The sequence below is a fragment of the Piliocolobus tephrosceles genome, chromosome 4 (genome assembly GCF_002776525.5).
Source record: "Piliocolobus tephrosceles isolate RC106 chromosome 4, ASM277652v3, whole genome shotgun sequence".
Classification (NCBI taxonomy): domain Eukaryota; kingdom Metazoa; phylum Chordata; class Mammalia; order Primates; family Cercopithecidae; genus Piliocolobus; species Piliocolobus tephrosceles.
In genome coordinates this window covers 84,857,297-84,871,423 of record NC_045437.1, presented here as the reverse complement: position 1 = coordinate 84,871,423, position 14,127 = coordinate 84,857,297, and positions in this window count along the sequence as shown.

The following is a 14,127-nucleotide window of genomic DNA, read 5'->3' as shown; positions in this document are numbered from 1 at the left end:
ATCTCCTTACCTCGTGATCCGCCCGTCTCGGCCTCCCAAAGTGCTGGGATTACAGGCTTGAGCCACCGCGCCCGGCATGAGTAACTTTTTTAGATTTCACATGATTGAGATCACACGGAATTTGTCTTTCTGTGTCTGGCTTACCTCATTTACAAAATGTCTTCCAGGTTCATCTATGTTCTTAAAAATGACAGGATTTTCTTTTTTTCAATTTCTTTTTTTTTCAATTTCAATTTCAATATTCTTTTGCATAAATATTTCATATTTTCTTTTTCCATTTAATTGTTATTAGTTTGGTTGATTCAGTATTTTCACTATTATAAATAATGCCGCAATAAACACCAGAATGCAGATACCTCTTTAATGTACTGATTTCATGTCCTTTGGATATACACCTAGTAGTGGGGTTTCTGGATCATATGGTTGTTTTATTTTTATTTTTTTGAGAAACCTGCATATTGTTTTCCATAATGGCTATACTAATTTACATTTCTACTAGCAGTATGTAAGGGTCTCTTTTTCTCCACGTTTTCACCAACACTTGTTATCTTTTGTCTTTTTGATTACAGTCATTCTAACTGGAGGAAGGTGTATCTCACTGTAATTTTAATTTGCTTTTCCCTGATGATTAGTGATGTTGAGCATTTCAAAATATATTTGTTGGCCATTTGTATGTTTTCTTCTAGAAATGTCTGTTGAGGTAGTTTGCCCATTGTTTAATCAGATTATTTTTTGTTGTTGTTTTGCTATTGAGTTGTTTGAGTACCATGTAAATTCTTGACATTAACCTCTTATCAGATGTATAGTTTGCAATTATTCTTTCCAATTTGGTAGGTTGTCTCTACAATCTGTTGATTATTTTCTTTGTTGTGTAGAAACTTTTTAGTATGATGTAATTACATTAGTCTATTTTTGCATTTATTGGCTGTGCTTTTGAGGTTTTATCCATAAAGTCTTTGTCCAGAATGATGTCATGAAACATTCATCCTATGTCTTCTTCTAACAGTTTCATAGTTTTCAGTCTTATATTTAAGTCTGTAATCCATTTTGAGTTACAGTACTTTTTTAAAATAAAATTTTATAACTTTGAATCCAGAAAATTCATAAACAATGATAACATATGTGCCCTAATTAGGACAGTTTGCACAGAAATTTAGTGGTTAAGTTTGGCTCACCATTGAACAGGATAGAATTGTGTAATTAAAATGTGTTTATAAAATTAAAAAACTCTTAGATATCATTGTAACAACTATATTACAATCTCTTAGCTAAATGAGTAGTTATTGAACAAAGTACACAATAAAGATAATTAATATGTTTTTAAATTATTTTTCCAACCTAGGCATATCAGCCAGAGTTCTGATATTTGATCTATAAAAATAGATGCAGAAATAGATATGGACTTAGAGGGAAAAAATTATACAATTGGGTTTGGACAAACGTTCATCCCCTACTGTCTCCCCAGCTCCTATTACTACTTTTTATGGGAATACCTCTTGTTTTATTATACAATATATGTCAGTACATCTAGGTGTTGATTGGGTTATCAAAACTTTTGAATTTCCATCTCACTCTTACTTCCTGCTGTCTCTTTCAGTGTCCGTTAACTTCTTGACAACATTGCAGGAGGGAGAAGAATTGAGAGTATTATAGACTGAATTTCTCCCACCCTGCCAAAATCCATAGGTTACAACTCTAACCCACAATACCTTTGAATGTGACTGTATGTAGAAATAGGGCCTTTAAAGAGGTAACTAAGGTTGAATGAAGTCATAATATAACAAAAAACAAAAGCTGCAGACCAATATCCCTGATGAACATAGATGCAAAAATCTTCAACAAAATACTAGCAAACTGAATTGAACAGCACATCAAAAAGATACATCATGATCAAGTGGGTTTTATCCCAGGGATGGAGGGATGGTTTAACATACACAAGTCAATAAATGTGATATGCCACATTAATAGAACTAAAAACAAAAACCATATACTCATCTCAATAGACGCAGAAAAAGCATTTGATAAAATCCATCATCCCTTTATGATAAAAACCCTCAACAAAATTGGCATAGAAGGGACCTACCTCAAAGTAATAAAAGCTATATATGACAAACACACAGCCAACATCATACTGAATGGGGAAAGCCTGAAAACATTCCCTCTGAGAACTAAAACAAGACAAAGGTGCCCATTTTTACTACTTCCATCCAACACGGTACTGGAAGTCCTAGACAGAGCAATCAGGCAAGAGAAAGAAATAAAGAACATCCAAATTGAAAAAGGGGAAGTCAAACTGTCGCTGTTCACTGATGATATGATTGTACAGCTAGTAAACCCTAAAGACTCCTTCAAAAGGTTCCTAGATATCATTAACGAATTCAGTAAAATCTCAGTTTACAAAATCAATGTACGCAAATCAGTAGCACTGCTATACACCAACAACAACCAAACTGAGATCAAATCAAGAACTCAATCCCTGTTACAACAGCTGCAACAACAACAACAATACCACATACACACCCACAAACTAGGAAAATACTTAACAAAGGAGGTGAAAGCTCTCTGTAAAGAAAACTATAAAACACTGCTTAAAGAGATCATACATGACAAAAACAAACGGAAACACATCCCACGCTCATGGAAGGGAAAATCAATATTGTGAAAATAACCATACTGCACAAAGCAATCTACAGATTCAATTCAATTCCCATCAAAGTACCATCATAATTCTTCACAGAACTAGAAAAAGTATTAAAATTCATATGAAACCAAAGAAGGGCCCACATAGCCAAAGCAAGACTAAGCAAAAAGAACAAATCTGGAGGCTTCACATTACCTGACTTCAAATTATACTACTTGGCTATAGTTACCAAAACAGCATGGTACTGGTATAAAAATAGGCACATAGGCCAATTGAACAGAATACAGAATAAAGAAATAAAGTTAAATACTTACAGACAACTGATCTTCAACAAAGTACACAAAAACATAAATTGGGGAGAGGACTCCTTATTCAATAAATGGTGCTGGGAAAACTGGCAAGCCAGATGTAGAAAATGAAAGTGGATCCCCATCTGTCTACCTTATTCAAAAAGCAACTCGAGATGGATCAAAGACTTAAATCTAAGACCTGAAATGATAAAAAAATTCTTTAAGATAACTTCAAAAAATATATAAACAACTCTTCTGGACATTAGCTTAGGCAAAGAATTTCATGACTAAGACCCTAAAAACAAATGCAACAAAAACAAAAATAAGTAAATGGGACATAATTAAACTAAAAATCTTCTTCACAGCAAAAGAAATAGTCATCAGAGGAAACAGACAACCCATAGAGTGGGAGAAAATCTTCTCAAACTGTGCATCAGACAAAAGACTAGTATCCAGAATCTACAAGGAACTCAAACAAATCAATAAGAAAAAACAAATGATCCCATCAAAAAGTGGCCAAAGGACATGAATAGACAATTCTCAAAAAAAGATCTGTAAACAGCCAACAAACATATGAAAAAATGTGCAATATTACTAATCATCAAGGAAATGCAAATTAAGACCACAAAGAGATATTGCCTTACTCCTGCAAGAATGGCCACGACTAAAAAGTCAAAAAATAATAGATATTGGCATGGATGTGGTGAAAAGGGAACACTTTTACACTGCTGGTGGGAATGTATATTAATACAACCATTATCGAAAACAGTATGAAGACTCCTTAAAGAACTAAAAGTAAACTACTATTTGATTCAGCAATCCTACTATTGGGTATCTAGCCAAAGGAAAATAAGTCATTATATGAAAAAGACACATGCACATGCATGTTTGTAGCAGCATAATTTGCAAATGTAAAGATATGGAACCAACCTTAATGCCGCTTGAGAAATAAAGAAAATGATAAAGAAAATGTGGTATAAATATACTGTGGAAAACTATTCAGCCTTCATAAAAAGGAACCAAATAATGACTTTTGCACCAACCTGGATGGAGCTGGAGACCATTCCTTCAAGTTCCTACTTCAAGTGAAGTAACTCAGGAATGGAAAATCAAATATCGTTTTTCTCTCTTATAAGTGGGAGCTAAGCTGTGAGGATGCAAAGGCATAAGAATGATATAATAAACTTTGGGGACTTGAGGAGAAGGTTGGGAGGAATTCCTTATGAGGAATAAAAGACCGCTTATTGTGTACAGTGTACACTGCCTTGGTGACGGGTGCACTAAAATCTCAGGAATCACCATTAAAAAACTTGTCCATGTATCCAAAAACCACCTGTACCCCAAAAACTATTGAAAAGAAAAGAGGCCATAAGGGTGGAGATCCAATCTAATACGAGTGGTGTCCTTATAAGAAGAATAAAAGACACCAGGTATGTGCACACACAGAGGAAAGGCTGTGTGAGGACAGAGCAGGAAGGTGGCCATCAGCAAGGCCAAGAGACGAGGTATCAGGAGAAACTAAGCCAGCTGACACCTTGAACTTGGGCTTTCAACCTCCAGAACTGTGAGAAAATAAATTTCTATTGTTTAAACTAACCAGTCTGTGATATTTTGTTATGGCAGTCCAAGCAGACTAATACAATGAGAAAAGATTGAAATGAATTAGCATTGACAAGTAAAGGACGGCTGGGTGTTCCCCAATATTTGTTCTCCTTTTCCTTTCCTTTCTAAGTGGTAGAACACTGATCATTAACTAGTTACATGATTTGCTGGAATAAAGATATATTTTCCAGCCTCCCTTGTGGCTGAGTATAGACGTATTATTAGGTTCTGGCTAATGGAATATACACAGATTTGTATACGTCTTTCAAAAAATGCTCTTAAAGAGAGAGAGACTGTAACTCCTTCTTACCCTCACCCCCTTTTTTTTCCTTCTTACTGACTGGAATGCAGTCACGATGACTAGAACTTAAGCAACCATCTTAGATCATGAGGTAGAAGACACATATTGAGGTATCAAGTGCCTAGGTCTTTGACTGTGGAGTCTTACAAAGAACCTGGACTGTTTATTTACAGATTTTGTTTATTTGAGAGAGGGAGAAAAAAAATGTCTCTTTTCTCAGTTAAGTTATATTTTTGATTTAATGTCATTTATTGCTAACCTTACTTTGAATTATTTTAGCTAACTGCTTCCATGTAATTTTCACCTCTATGTCCTTGATCTACTCTTCTGAATAACATAGTACAGAACAGGTCGAATTATATTTCCATATGACAAACATAATGCTCAAAGACTAATACCCTGTCCTCCTTAGGTCTGTAAACTAAGTTCAGTTGACCCTCTATGACAGTGGATTCAACTAACTTTAGGTTGAAAGTATTTGAAAAAAAAAACACACACAATCAAAACAGCAATACAAAATAAAATGATACAAATAAAAACAATACAATGTAACAATTATTTACATAGCATTTACATTGTATTAGGTATTATAAACAATCTAGACATGATTGAAAGTATGTGGGAGGGTGCGCATAGATTATATGCAAATACTGTGCCACTTTATATAAAGGACTTGAGTATTTGCAGATTTTGTTATTTGTCGGGAGTCCTGGAATTAATCTCCTGCAGATACCAAGGAACAATTGTATAACTGATACCTCAACTGTCCCTCATAAGACACCTTAATTATTCTCCTGAGACCCTGGTTTATTCAGTCATTCTTTATTTCCATAAATTGAGAGTTAGCTGTATGGTATATATTTCATAGAGCTAGAAATGATACATCACAAACTAATTCTAGTTTTGGGTGCAGTGAAAGGAAATATTTGGTAGGGAATGTCCTGAAACTGACTTAGAAATGACTTTTAGAACATATTTTTCAATTTATTCTTATTCTTTAAATCATAGACCTCAGTTGTACTAATAGATAAATCAGTTTGCGTAGTTCTTTACTCAATAATGTTTATCAACATCCGACTATTGGAATTACCAAAGAGTAGAGAGAATCTTCTCTTATTGCCGGGCAGAAATAGGTATGTTAATAGGTAATTTGTTTCTCACAGTTCTGCAGTTGCTCTTCTAGTTAACATGGTGAAAGGTAAGCTGGATGGCCAACTTGAGCAATTTGCTGCAATCTGCAATGTAAAGAACATTTTTCAAAACTGTCTTTTAATAATAGCCTAACAGGTGTGAGGTTATATCTCATTGTGATTTTGATTTGCATTTCTCTGATGATTAGTGATGTTGAACATCTTTTCCTATACCTTTTGACAATTTTTAACATCTTTTTTGGAGAAATGCCTTTTTAAGTCTTTAGCCCATTTTAAAAATCAGGTTATTGTTATTATTATTGCTACTGAACTATGGGAATTGCTTATATGTTTTGGAAATCAACCATTTATTTGATAGATAATTTGCAAATATTTTATCCCATTCTGTAGGCCTTTTCCCCATTCTGTTGATTGTTTTCCTTGCTGTGCAAAAGATTTTTAGTTTGATGTAGTCTCACTTGTCTATTTCTGCTTTTGTTGCCTGTGTTTTGGAAGTCATAGCCATGAAATGAAAAACAACACGTGTTGGTGATGATGTGGAAAAATTAGAACCCTTGTTCTAATTTCTGCAGAATGGTGCAGTAACTATGGAAAACAGTGTGGAGATTCCTCACAAAATTAAAATAAACTACCATATGATCCAACAATCCTACTTCTGGGTACTTTTCCAAAAGAACTGAAATCAAGATCTTAAAGAGATATTAGCACTTCTGTGTTTGTTGTAGCACTAGACGCAATAGCCAAGATGTGGGAAACACCTAACTATTTATCCCCCATTTTATTTATTTTCAATAAAGAAAATGTGATACAAACAATGGAGGATTGTTCAGACTTTAAAAAAGGAAATGCTGACGTATTTTATGTTATGGATGAACGTTGAGAACATACGTTAGGTGAAATAAGCCAGTCACAGAAGGATATATACTGTATGATTTCACTTACATGAGGTGTCTAAAATAGTCAAATTCACAGGATCAGAGAGCAGAACTGTGATTTCCAGGGGCTTAAGGGAGGGAGAAATGGGAGTCACTAATCAATGAACATAAAGTCTCAGTTATGCAAGATGAATACATTCTATAGGTCTATTGTATAACATTATCTCTGTAATTAACAACACTATATTGCACAGAAAATTTTCTAAAAGGGTAGATTTCATGTTGTGTTCTTACAACAATAAAATAATTTTTTTTGAAAAGCTATCTTTTCCTTTTGCATGCAAGAGTCTTTATAGGCTTGAACAAAAATGTCTTTGCATTTTTCACATCTTGGGTCTGGATCAGCTAACCAAAAACATTTATTGAGAATTTAAGTTGTATATATAACACATTCCATGGGAGTTAGAAGAAGTAGAAGATATAGAATTTTTGCCCTTAAGAAGTTTGTGTGTTATTATAGACTTTTTGATAATTTTCTGGGAGGATCTATAAGAAACTGAAGGAACTGGATAATTTCAACGGTAGAATCTAAACTATATTAGGACAGAAATGAGATATGTTTTGCCTGCTGCTTTAACCTACTACCAAGCATAGTGCCTGTCATACTATATGTACTACTGGTTTATTTTATTTTAGTATCACTTGCTTGAATGAAATAGGGCTTTTAAAGTATATTCTCCTGACCCAATGCCAAGTGCAATGAACAATGATAAAACTGCATCTATTTTGATCAGTGTCTATGTAACATCATGCACAGATGGAGATTTAGCATTATTTAGTTGACCTAATGAATCTGGCAATCTAGTCCAAATTTCAATTGATGTATTTGACAGACTGAATAGACATAAATAAATATATATTAAAACTTCACCTGTCTGAATTTGGTGGATACAAAGCCATAGATCTACTCTGAAAGACTTTAGTAGTGTCTACTAGTAGAAGAAATTCCTTATGAATACGTAGTTTTAAATTTTTCATTTTGAGATAATTTTAGACTTATGGAAGAGTTGTAAAAACAGAGCAGAAGTTTTTCTTGTACCTTTCACCCAGCTTCCCCTAATGTCAAAAATCTAACATACCAGAGCACAACTGGCAAATGAAAAAAAAGAAGAATTAACATTTGCACAATACAATTTACTTAGCAAAAGACTGTTTGGACTGTGCTGATTTTTCTTCTGTATTAGTCTGTTTTCACAAAGACATATCCAAGATTGGGCAATTTACAAAAGAAAAACATATCTAAAGAAAAAGGTTTACTAGACTTACAGTTCCATGTGGCTGGGGAGGCCTCACAATAATGGTGGAAAATGAAAGTCACATCTCACACGGCAGCAGATAAGACAAGAGACCTGGTATGAGGAAACTCTCCTTTTTAAAACTATCAGATCTTGTGAGACAAATTCACAGTCATGAGAATAGCATGGGAGAGACCTACCCCCATCATTCCATTACTTCCCAGTGGGTCCCTCCCGTAACACGTCAGAACGGTGGGAGTTACAATTCAAGATGAGATTTGGGTGGGGGCACAGCCAAACCATATCATCCACTAATATTCTTTTCCTTCCAGGATCAAATCCAGGATTGCACATTGCATTGATTTGTCATGTCATCTTAGTCTGCTCCAATCTATGACAGTTTTAAAAGAAAGAAGCCTAAGTTCATACTCATACAATTTAGCATGTTTCATTCTAAAACCTTTTCCCTTTATTTATAACTTCTTTCTTTGACAGTGAGAAACCAAGCTCTTAATACCTACAGTATATTTATTCACTTATTTAACCTCATTATTCATATGAAGTATTTTCCAGATTACTTTTCCATATCCCTGTAATGAAGAAAAGTATAAAGTGGAGTACAGAAATACAATGTTCGTATGTAGTTCCTTTGGTCTTTAACGTACCTTATCTAGCCAAAACACTGTTTTCCAAAGTTACTTACCTCAGCTTCTTTCTTCTCTACCTCCTTTAGTGCAGTTATATATTTAATTATTATACTATTAGATGCATTTGTAAAAATCTACACTAACTTTTCAATTCCTCCTATATACTATTTTTGAAAAAAAATATGTAAGAAAGTTTACTTTGTGGTATATATTTCTATGGGTTTTGACAAATGGATAAAGTCATGTGAATAACACCACAGTTCTTTACACAACAGTCCCATCACCCCCACATTCTCTTGTGCTGTCCCTCTTGTACTTAACCCCCAGAATGTCTGTTTTTACTACTAGAAAATTAACTTTTTGGGATCATGCCTGTCTGCACCCATTTTTGGATTTTAAGTTCTTACAGAGCTAAGTTGATGCTCATTAGATCCTTGTTGAATAGTTTATAACCTAGCAGTATATGATTGGCACTGCTGAAAAATCTAAGGGAATGAATAAATGAATGACTCAAAGTGCATATAGATGATGAAGGTGATATTTTGTTTGGAGGTTGAATCACTTAACTATTGCTGTTAACAAACTTTATCAAAACTCAGTGGCTTAAAACAGTAAGCATTTATTTAGCTTAGGAGTCTGTTGGTTGATTGGATAGTTTTTCTAGTTTTTTCCTGGCTTCATTGGGTTTGATTGGGCTCATGTGCTAATTGTCAGTCGGTTGGTTAGCTAGAGTCTGGCTGGTCTAGGGTGGCCTCACTCACCTGTCTGGCCAGGCTGGGCTGGGCTTGTTTTATATAGTAGTGGCAGTGTTCCCTGAGAGTAAGTAGAAGTGTTCAAGCCTCTCGGGTACTAGAGAGGTACTAGACAGCATTACTGCTACTGTATTCTAATGGCAGAAGCGAGTCACAAGATGAGCCCAGATTCAAGAAGCAGAGAAATAATCTCTACTTCTGGATGGGAGGAACTTTAATGTCAAATTGCAAAGGGCATGGATACAGCGATCAATCTATCACAAAATCTATGTAAATATATTTGAAGGCCTCACAAAGACTCTTAATGTAAATATTAAAGCCATCCATCCTGTTCCCTGTTGGCCATGATCTTGTGTGTTTATTTTCCTTACTGGCTTCCCCTCACTCCAACACATTAAAAAAAATCTGATTCTGGAAAGCTGATGTGAGACTCAGAGACCAAAAATTGGCTCTTATGAAGGGTTTATCACAATTTTTTACAACAATTTCCACTTGTTAATCGCACTTCCTTCTCTTTGCCTACCCCATTATTTCTATCTCTTTTGCTTGTAAATAAGTTCTTCAAATATAAATTATAAGTTCATTGAAAAAAGTGAGTAAAATGATCACTGCACATTTACATATGACAAAAGGAAACTTTTCAGAAAATTGGAATCCTACAACTAAACCACATTCAGAATATAAAGGCTTAATGGTATATTCTCTTCTGTTGGATGCTTACTTCTTTGTTAATAGGCTTAATTAGTTGTACACAGTTAATTGTATAAATTAAATTACATAGCATGATACTATTTCTGGTACTTGAACTGTTTTTCTCATAGTCATTCCATTCTAATCAGAGCTTTTTATATTATTCCCTGTATTCTTTTCCCTTCATGATTCTCACACCACTCGGTGACAGCTTTCATTAGAGTGCAGTCAGTTTTGCTTTAATAGTTATCCTAAGTAGTAAACGATGATGGTGGATGTATCAGGGCTGACATGTTCCATCAATCTAAGATACTTGAAAAGGAATGGTTAAATTGATGCCCCAAAGTTTGATTTTTGCTTCAACACTTTTTGTTGGTTTAAGCAAACTGCTGGTACAGATGTCTCTAAGTCCTCAGACAGCCTCTGGAAAATTCAACACATCTTGAATAAAAATGTGTTAGAGAAAAGAAAATGATACCCAGAGTCCAAACAGGTGCATCAGGCAATGCATTTAATGAAGTTGCTAAATTTTGATTTTGCAAAACAGGGCTTCAGTATTAAAAAAAAAAAAGGAAAGATGATAACGACATGATTTGCAACAATTGCAATATATATGTATTACTGTCTTCAGGGAATAATGAATTAGTCTAATCAATCCTACATCTATTGTGGAGAAAGAAATCCTCTTTAACTATATTTAATAGTGTTAGTTTAGAGGCAAATGATATTAAAATGACTGAACATTTGGGAATAAAAATAAAAATACCATACACTTAAAATCTTTTAGTCATTTGCTAAAAAGGCAATTCTTTCTCATGATAAAACCAGTCAGGAACTACACCTTTAGGAAACGATGGGGGAAAAAGCAATTGAGGCAGCATGATAGTTGACTGTACTAGGGCAGTGATTTTTCAAACTGGACTCTAGGGGTTCCTAGATGTCATGTCTCAGAGGCTGTCATATGGGACTCAAGTTGATGAGGACCCCCCTTGCTCTCTCAGATCTCTCCATTCCTCTTCACCATTGCCCATCGTCAATCTATGAGGTAGTTCTAATTACATTTGTTTTGTTTGTTAGATTTACTTGAAAAAAGTTCTAAAGAAAAAGTAAACTCCTATCCTAGAGTATCAAAAGATAGAAAGAGAGAAAGTGAGAGACAGAAAGATAGAGGAGAGTGAGTGAGAGAGAGAGAGAGGCAGGAGAGAGACAGAAAGAGAAGAGAGGCAGAGAGAGAGAGAGAAAGAAAAGGAGCTGAACTCACAGTATACCCTTAATTTAGTAAGGCCGGGCGCGGTGGCTCAAGCCTGTAGTCCCAGCACTTTGGGCGGCCGAGACGGGCGGATCACGAGGTCAGGAGATAGAGACCATCCTGGCTAACACGGTGAAACCCCGTCTCTACTAAAAATACAAAAAACTAGCCGGGCGAGGTGGCGGGCGCCTGTAGTCCCAGCTACTCGGAAGGCTGAGGCAGGAGAATGGCGTAAACCCGGGAGGCGGAGCTTGCAGTGAGCTGAGAAGATCCGGCCACTGCACTCCAGCCTGGACAGGGCAGAGCGAGACTCCGTCTCAAAAAAAAAAAAAAAAAAAAAAAAGTATGTCTAATTATTCCAATATTGTAAAGATGTGTAAGCCAGAAACATAGGACAATATCAGGCAAAGGTAAACCAGAACATGACAGAGATATGCATATGTTTATAACACCTTTCACTAATATTTCTCACAAATGGAAGTTAAGGAGAATTCAATAGCTCTATTTTAAGGATATTTAGAGAAAGCAGGCATAGTGCACATGAAACTAAATATCTTTGAATCCTGCAAAATATTGGGCAACCAAAAAAATTCTTGAGTTTGTCTTTTTTCCACACAGGATCAATTTGGATTATATTTCTACAATCATTAAGTAATAGTTTCTAGGATGTTGAGTTTTGTAACAATAGATTTTCAAAAATTATAGGAAATGACATCACAAAAGGTAGCTCACTTTACATTTTTGGAAAACATTCAAATAACAACAACAAAAAAAATGCAACTACATCTACTGACATCATCATTTCACAAGAGAAAGGATATTTTAACACCAGAAATTTAGGAAGAATAACATTTCAGATAAAATAATGTAGAAGCCTGGGCAGGGTGGCTCATGTCTGTAATCCCAGCACTTTGGGAGGCTGAGGTAGGTGCATCACTTGAGATCAGGAGTTCCAGACCCAATTGGCCAACGTAGCGAAACAACGTAGCGAACAAAAATTAGCCAGGTGAGGTGGCATGCTCCTGTAATCCCAGCTACTCTGGAGGCTGAGGCAGGAGAATCACTTGAACCCGGGAGCTGGAGGTTGCAGTGAGCCAAGATTGCATCACTGCACTCCAGCCTGGGTGTCAGAGCAAGACTTTGTCTCAAATAATAATAGTAATAATAATAATAATAATAGCAGAGTAGCATGCTATTTGTCTCTCTGTCTCTGTCTGTCTGTGTTTCTTTCTCAAACAGACTAGTTCAAATTGTTTTCTCTCTACATTCCAGTAGTACAGAGGTGATGGAGATCTAAGTTGTTTGTAGTCTTTTCTATTGATAAGGAGATAGCGCACTTTCTACAACAATCTGGCAACATAGTTTACTGGGACACAGTACTGAGAAATAACATGGGTCATGGCTGTCTGTATGATGACCCAGACCTGCAGGTAGCACTGATCAGTTTCAATTTGCATTAGAGATGATGGCTAGAAGAGATTGTTAGAATGCATTGTCCACACTCTAGCTGTTTCTAGATTTCTGTGACTTTACCTACACATATATGGTTAGGTGATTTCACTAAAAACACAAAGTGACTTTGTCACAGACCATATTTCAGATCTCCTAACATTTTTTAGAGACTCTGTGAGATAGGGGAAGACAATAGTTAACACAGATTGTCTGCCTCATATGTTTCCAGAAGGATAGCAAGATTCTTACATATGTATGCCATTTTATCTTAAAATAATCCTTATGGGTTTTGGTAGTTATTATTACCTCATTTTACTGATGGGAAACTAAGACCTACATAACTCATAACTTAATAATTTAAGTAACTTGCACAAGAACTCCCGTCTTCTTCCCCCAGAGAAAGAGAGGGACAGAGAGAGAGAGAGAGAGAGAAGAAAGAGAGAGAGAGAGAGAGATACTTGTGCAGCCTAGGGAGGCAAGGCAGGACAGTGATTAGGTGGGTGGAAACCTTTCTAAATTCTGCTCTTGTTTCTCCTCTCTGCAGGGCAATCACTGCACCACAGCTTCCTCTCATGGCAGGAATCAGCGGTCAAAACGCTTGTGTGGATCTGGGAGTTCGCCAAATGGTAAGATGGTAGTGTTTAAGCCTTGCTGTGGTGCGGAGTGGATGAAGGCAGGTACTGCTTCACAACTATTCTCAAGCATTCACCCTTTCCTCATGAACACTTGGGGTTCAGCCTTTCCCCAAAGGACATTAGGAAACAGAGAAACTTTCATATCCAGGAATACATGAGCTCACAAATGAAAGTTACTAGAGGACTGTGAAGTATAACCCGAGAAAGAAAGTCAACTGTGGTGGCTACTGTTAGCTTTCTACAAAATTAATTCTCTTTCTTGCTAAGTTTGACTGCATTTCTAAGCCTCTGCTTCAGTTAGGTGTGGTCATGTGATTAAGTTTTCATCAGCGTAATGTAAACAGACATGATTTCTGCTATTTCCCTCCTTAAGTCTTACGGCACTGGGCATGCCTTCTCTTAGCCTTCTCTACCCTATCCACTGGTGGGGACTCAGGCTTAGTGGCAACTCATCTTAACTATGCAGATGATTCCAGTGACCACAGGATGGTTGAGCAGCCCAATGGGAGGAACCTGGCATTGTGAATGATCATATGGGGCGGAGCAA